The sequence below is a fragment of the Neolamprologus multifasciatus genome, chromosome 14, assembly GCF_963576455.1.
Source record: "Neolamprologus multifasciatus chromosome 14, fNeoMul1.2, whole genome shotgun sequence".
NCBI lineage: Eukaryota > Metazoa > Chordata > Actinopteri > Cichliformes > Cichlidae > Neolamprologus > Neolamprologus multifasciatus.
This window is the reverse complement of record NC_140452.1, coordinates 4,017,215-4,024,545: the sequence shown is the minus strand read 5'-3', so window position 1 is coordinate 4,024,545 and position 7,331 is coordinate 4,017,215.

The window sequence follows — 7,331 nt, the reverse complement described above, 5'->3', positions numbered from 1 at the left end:
GTTGCATAACTCAGATTTCAGATAATCTGTTTCCCGCCTCTTTGTCTCCCCCATGTTCCTCGTGGATTTCTTTTACTTTGAGCTGATGAAAGCTCTTGTTTTATTCTCCAGCCTGCCTCCCATCCTGCCCTGCACTTTGATTCCTCTCTCTGGCTTATCCTGACAGAACCATTATATCATTTTGATTAAATTAAGGTGTGAAACTTGAAGCTTTAATCCCCTTCTAAGTCCCTTTGATATAAATAGACGCTAATTAAATAATCTGTAATTTCTGTAAAAGGTTTAAACAGATCACAAGTCCCTTTACTGGTTTGTTGTTACACTCAAAAAAGAAATAATTGAAATATGAGGAAGACATTCAGATAATAATAGAATCAATTCAAATAAAAAGCAACAGACCCAAAGGGATAATAACCAAGATCTGAGACTCAAGAGTCTCAAACGAGGGACTCACACATCATCAGGACACTTAGACAATGTAATGCAATTGACATTAGCATTAGCAACACATTTTTAAAATGGTAAAATCAATGCTATAGCCTGAAGTCACCAATAAAGAGCAGCAATGATGAGAGTGAGCTGTGATCTCTGCTTTGATTTGTGTTTTTTTAAACTGTCCTGCTGAGCACAAAATAAAGTGGAGATATTAACATATTTGCCTATTTGTAAGCTTTAAAATATCTAAATATCTCTCATGCACTCTTGTAGAAATAAAAATGAGGACTAAAGATTAGGGAAATCCAGAAAAGCAAGCAGGACAAGCTGAAGGGAAGTTCAGGAAAACTTTAGGACTGATGAATGAAGCCAGCTCCTCGAATGTCCACTTACGGCCGACTTCAAGTGTACAAGTTTATTTGTATAACACCTTTCATGCAATTGAAAGTGCTTAACCGAGGCAAAAGGAGATGAATACATTAAACACAAAACAAAACATTAAAATAATACATATGAGAAAATAAAATTAATGATTTCAATAAGTTAAAAATCTAAACCAATGGATGAGTCTGACATCCAGAGCCACGTCCAGCAGCACGCCACCTTCAGATGCGGTGAGACTCAAATCTCGCTTCCCTGGAAAACAACAAAACAGCTCAGAGATTTTCCAAAAGAGCCACAATGATGTACCATTGATCGTACCATCTGCCACTTTTCCCTCTGTGGCTCCGAACCAGCGTCCTCCGGGATACATCCTACCAAAATCTGTTGGCAGGAAATTCCCCGTCTCGTTTGGGCAAAGTAGTGATTTCATTTGGTTTAGCACCCCGCTCTATTTAAAATTCCTGTGTGACCTAATTTTCTTCACTTCACTGTGGCTTCAGGACAGAAAGAGACATCATATCTGACTCACATTTACTTCACACATCAGATGTTCCTGCTTAAATTAAGTCAGAGTTTCGGGGGTCGGGGGAGGATGACTGAGTTGTTTCTACAGAACCAGTCCAACGGTTGGATTTCTTTACTCTGACTATTTTTTCACATTATGTAAGAAAACAGAAGGATTTATGAAATAAAGTGTTTAACAAAATGTTTCCGAGCTTCTCACTACTTTCTCAAAATAACGTGTACACTATGGGCGAACTGCGGTATTGGTCCCACAGCAGTTGATCCAGGAAACAGTTTTATTCAGTGTATGAATCCATATTGGACTGGAAAGGAGACGATGATGACTACAATGACTTCCTTCATAGAGGATCAGTTGAGGAGATGCATCAATGCTCAATATAGGAGAAAGAAGGATTATTTTGAACTGTGAATCATGCAAAGCCACTGTTGCAGAGTTCAAACATAAAAGTACGAAGGATGTCTGAAGGATGTTTCCTTGACAAAAGGAAAGTGACGACTGCCCCCCTCTCTAATTTCTCAGATTGCCCACTCTTGTTCCCGAGGAACACGAGGAGAGAGGAGACGAAGGTCTCGTTTTATAATGATGTAAATAAAGTGCATCTCAGATTGTTTTGTAATCTCCCGAGTCGTTCTTTATTTTATGATCTCAGATATAAGCTTTTAACATTTTCATATTCAGGAGTTGATTTCTTTCAATTCACAAACAATCGCACACAAAAGACAAAGAGGGAAAAAAGCAGATTATCTTAAATAACTGAAACAAGTCATGAAGACGAAGAAGTTTTGAGAGTCCTCCTCACGGTTTGCACAACCCAGCTGTGTGCCGCTCCTCCTTAAGGCTTACCAGGTAAAAACAGCTCCTCAGTGATGGGACGTCCTGCAGCCTCCTGTCTTCTGTCCTTCAAAACAAAATCCTTTAAGATAGTGCACTGTGAGATATATATATTTATATATTTATTTATTTTTATACATTTTGTTTCTGTATATAACGTGTGCATTACCTCTTAAACGTATTTTTATCTTTATTTATCTTATCTTCCTGTCCAAAGAATGTTTATTGTAAAAACCTGCAGCTGTAAATGGAGAGATGTCAAACTGTGTTTCATTCCTGTTAACAATGACAACAAAGATCTATCTGATCTTATCTGAAACATCAGAACCAACACTAAACACGAGAAAATAACACTTAAAGTATTTAAAACTAATAGAAGCCACAGAGACCATGACAACCATGACCTAAAGCTTCTGATTTCCACTGCAGACCATGTTAGTGTAACAGTGTTTATGAAATGTCAGTGCACCTCTTGGTGTGGCCTGTTAGGTGAGGCTGGCTGCAGTAATCGCTGCCGCTCTGCTGGAGCTACACGAGAGGCGAGTTGTATTGTCCCGCACATAATGCGGTTATGTATTACAGATCAACTGACGCACACAGAGCCTCACGCCAGTTTGTGCACTTTTCATTTGTTTAATATTGTGTAAAACTCTGTATGCTAAAGTTCAGTTCAATTCAATTCAATTCGATTTTATTTATATAGCGCCAAATCACAACAAAAGTTGCCTCAAGGCGCTTCATAGATACAGAGAAAAACCCAACAATCATATGACCCCCTATGAGCAGCACTTTGGCGACAGTGGGAAGGAAAAACTCCCTTTTAACAGGAAGAAACCTCCGGCAGAACCAAGCTCAGGGAGGGGCGGGGCCATCTGCTGTGATTGGTTGGGGTGAGAGAAGGAAGACAGGATAAAGACATGCTGTGGAAGAGAGACAGAGGTTAATAACAGATATGATTCAATGCAGAGAGGTCTGTTAATACATAGTGAGCGAGAAAGGATGCTAACAGGATGTTCTGCTTTAGCGTGCTGTGCAGCCATCTGTACCGACCCGACACCATGTTTCCACTCAGGAAATAAATCTGCATCAATCAACCAGAGACACCTCGTCTTCTTTAAAAATACAACACGACGCAGAGTCGGAGGGTTTATTTGGGCCGACCTGTTTCAGCAGCGTGAAGCAGAACCTGCTTACATTAGCAACACTACAGGAGCCACACTGGTATCTGCAGAAGGTAGAGGCCACCAGTCGCTGGATTCATTTGTTACAGATGATTTGACAGACTTGTTGTTGCATAAAAATAATAAACTAGCTGCAAGAGACCTCACAGTGAAATACACTTTATCTAATAAATATGTACGTTTCCATAGTTACATTCTTTTTGTCCCATCCATTTGCCATTGTTAATGCACTCTGGCAGCTAACTGAATGTTTAAAAAGAAGCCTGTGTGTGTGTGTGTGTGTGTGTGTGTGTTGAGCCTACAGGACAGGCGGTCCTATTAGTGCTGATCCGGTGTCACCCAGCGGGCCGCACAGGCTGTGATTATTCAGATTAGGGTGTTTGTTAAGGCAGTTCACTGATCAGATGTGTCAGTCGCTGTGACTGCAACACTGGTAATACACTTGAGTTGGCAGTTTTACATCCAGTAGCTGTGGGAACTAAATTTGGCTGAACAAAGTCTCGCTTTCTCTCAGGGAGCTTTGCCCCATGTGTGAGCACCTTGTTTGGCCTGAAGGCAGGAGAAGAGTGCTTCTGCTCAAAGGTTACCAGATCAGTCACCTGACAGGTAAACAAAACAGAAATAGTATCATTTACACCACCGTGGTGCTCTCGTGGAAGGTCCTTAACCCCAGGGGTTCAATGGCAAGCAGGTCAAGCAGGTCACAGTGTGTGCTTTACTGTGTGCATGAGATCAGTTATACTGATATTCAGTCTAATTCAGGTTTATTCATGTATAACCCTCCTCTCGCCCCTGCAGGCGGTCTTTATCCTTCAAGCTCGAGTCCTGTACCAGAGGCCTGGGAGCTTGAGGGTCCTGTGCAGTATCTTAGCGGTTCCTAGGACTGCATATCTCAGATGTTGTTCCTGGGATCTGCTGGAGAAACTCCCCTTGGTTGGGAGTCGCTGCATCGAGTGCTCCGGTTGCAGCCCGTTCACACTCCCGAGGCGTAACATGCCGACGTTTTGTCACGTCCCGCAGCGTTCCTGAGGAACGCAAAAGGAGGCCTTCGGCGTTCTTATGGTACGCGGCGGGTTATGGCTGAAATCCAGTGCAATGACGCTCCCGCGGTAATAGACGTTCCAGCCCTGTATTCCAGCCCTAAACCTAACCTTATCCCTAGCCCTAACCATAACCTTTTTCCTGATCTTAACCAGGACTTTAATGATGTTAAATAGCGTGTTTCTAAGCGTTTTGAAGAAAAAGAGCGAACATGTGTAGATTGAGTCCATACGGTTCTCATATTTCCTCATTTTTCTGAGGTCGTCATTTAGGAACGTGGTGGGTAGCCGAAAACGTAATATGTTGACGATTTGTCACCTAGCGTAAAATGCTACGCTTTGGGAGTGAGAACGTGTTGCCGATTAACACTGGGACCACTCTTACCTTCACCCTCCACATCTTCTCGAGTTCTTGTCTCAGCGCTCGGTGCTTCCCCAGCTTTCTTGATCTCGTGTTCCTTCGTCCTGATGTTGCTGTCATTTGATGAAGCTCTATCAATACGGTCGTCTTCCTCTGCTTTTCCAACACTACTATGTCCGCTTGGTTAGCCATCACATTTGTCTGTATGTGGAAGTCTCACAGGATCTTAGGCCAGTCACTCTCGACCACCCTGGGGGGGAATATCCCATTTCGACCTCGGGACATCCAGGGCATACTTGGCACAGATGTTCCTGTATACTCTGTCAGCCACTTTATATATTGTGTATAGTTCCAGTTTCTCTTGATGCATCCAGCAAAGGAAATCCCAGAAAGCTGTCATCTCGATGTTGCATTGTCAGTCGGAGCCAATTTATAACAAAAATCTCCTCAAACAGTTATTTGATTTAACTCTAGTTATAAACTTTTTGAGTCTGTTAAAAGTAGAGATAGTGTCTGTCTGCTGAAACCAAACCTGGAGCTGGTTCCACAGAACAGGGGAATCTGAAGGCTCTGCCTATTGTTCTTTTGAAATCTGTAGGAAACATGATCTCTGCTGGTCATCCCTGGGATTATTTCAGGATGACCTGCTTTAAAGAGTCTAATCTTAAAACATTGCAATAGTTCAGCCTCAGTGTAACAAAGCTAGAAAGAGAGTTAGCCTTGTTGCAGAGTTAATAGGAACCCATAAACTAAACAACATAAGCGTTGGTCTAAAATACAGTTGTGGCCCTTTTGCCTTATGGGAAACATCTGTCTCGTGTGCCTCCTTTTTAATTCGTGCACACCTCTGCAGTGACAGGTGTTCATCAGAAGGCGATGAGCTTCCACTTTATATAAGTGTTATAATCAGCCAGACCCAACAGATGTGGACTGTCAGCGTTTGGCGCACTTATTAATTTTCATCCCATGTCGTGTGTTACTGTGAAAGACAGCTGACATCTGGGACAGCGTGGAGTGTTTCCACAAACAGTGACCCACAGACAGTCATTCAAAGACCTGAAACATGGTAAGTTATTGAAGTAACAACACACCCGTTCAGGTTTGTTTTGGCAGATTGTTGAGAGTCCTGTGATTATTAATTATCTTTAATTATCATTTAATTATCATGAAATATATATTAGATAGAAATGCTTATTTCAAGATTACTAAACAAAATAAACTGTATAATACCCGGAAAATGCTCAACCAAACGTTGCTTCATGGAGACTCGGTTACAAGTTACAAGTAGCGCGTTACTGTAATCCGATTACTTTTTTCAAGTAACGAGTAAAGTAAGGGATTACTATTGCAAAAACAGTAATTAGATTACCGTTACTTTCCCGTAGGAACGCTGCATTACTGTGTTACTAAAACCGTGATTTTTTTAGCGAGAATGTCTCATGACAGTGACGTAAGCGAGTGCGACGTTCGTGACAACAGCTGTGTGCAGATCAACAATGGATCATATATCGAGTGCAGAGAGAGTATGAGTGTGCAGCGTTTAAAGCGTGGAAGTACTGACCTTACTTTGAGTTTGATTCCATAAAAAGTGACAAAAACATTAGTGTCCGTTGTGCGTGGGAAGAAAACTTCTTTTTACAGCGAAAAAAACCCCTAAACTTCCGAGCAAGCACCGAGTAGCTACGACGTAATGGGAAACTCACAGAGAAACTCGCGGATTCTTCCACTGACCGCTGCACAACTGCACCAGGGTAAACCTCCGCCTACCCCACTCCTGCTTTACAGGTGAAAATAGAGCAACAAGGACCGCTAGTCTTTGACTTTATTTATTTTCTGCTGTGTTTTACTTGCATCTATTTGAAAGACTGAGTGTAAACACACACAAAAAATATTTTATTTTATGTGCTGGAATGTGCAGAAAATAGGTTTAAATATTAAACTAATTTCTTCCAGTCAGAGAATGTTGCAGTTAATTAAATTTTTGCTTGATGCATAAAGTTAAAAGATTAAAACTAATAAAACAAGTTTTAAAAAGAGACTTTTCCATTTGATTACATTTTGTATGATGGATTATGCAGAAAAAGTAGAATTGGGCTGAAAGATCTATCACTTTATCACCTATTCAGGTTGTAAATCGTGTTTTTAAAAAGTAACTAAGTAACTATGTAATTAATTACTTTTGAAAATAAGTAATCAGTAAAGTAATGGGATTACTTTTTGGGGAAGTAATCAGTAATTAGTTACTGATTACTTTTTTCAAGTAACTTAACCAACACTGCTTGGCAGTAAGAAATGAGAACAACTCAACTGAATTCTTCTGGTAGAATATTGGGGATGTGTCGACGTCATGTCATAATGTAAATGATAGAATGGGAAAGAAAAAAACTAAATAATGTTAAAAACAAACAAGCCTTTGATCGTGTACCTTGAAAACGTTTAGGTTCCATCCTCCGCTGGTTCACCCACCAAGTTTGAAGGCGATCAGATGGCTTTTGAGACAGAAAAGAAACAGATGGAGATATTTCTTTATTTCGAGATTTCAGAAGAAATGCAAATAAAATCTCACAGTTTAA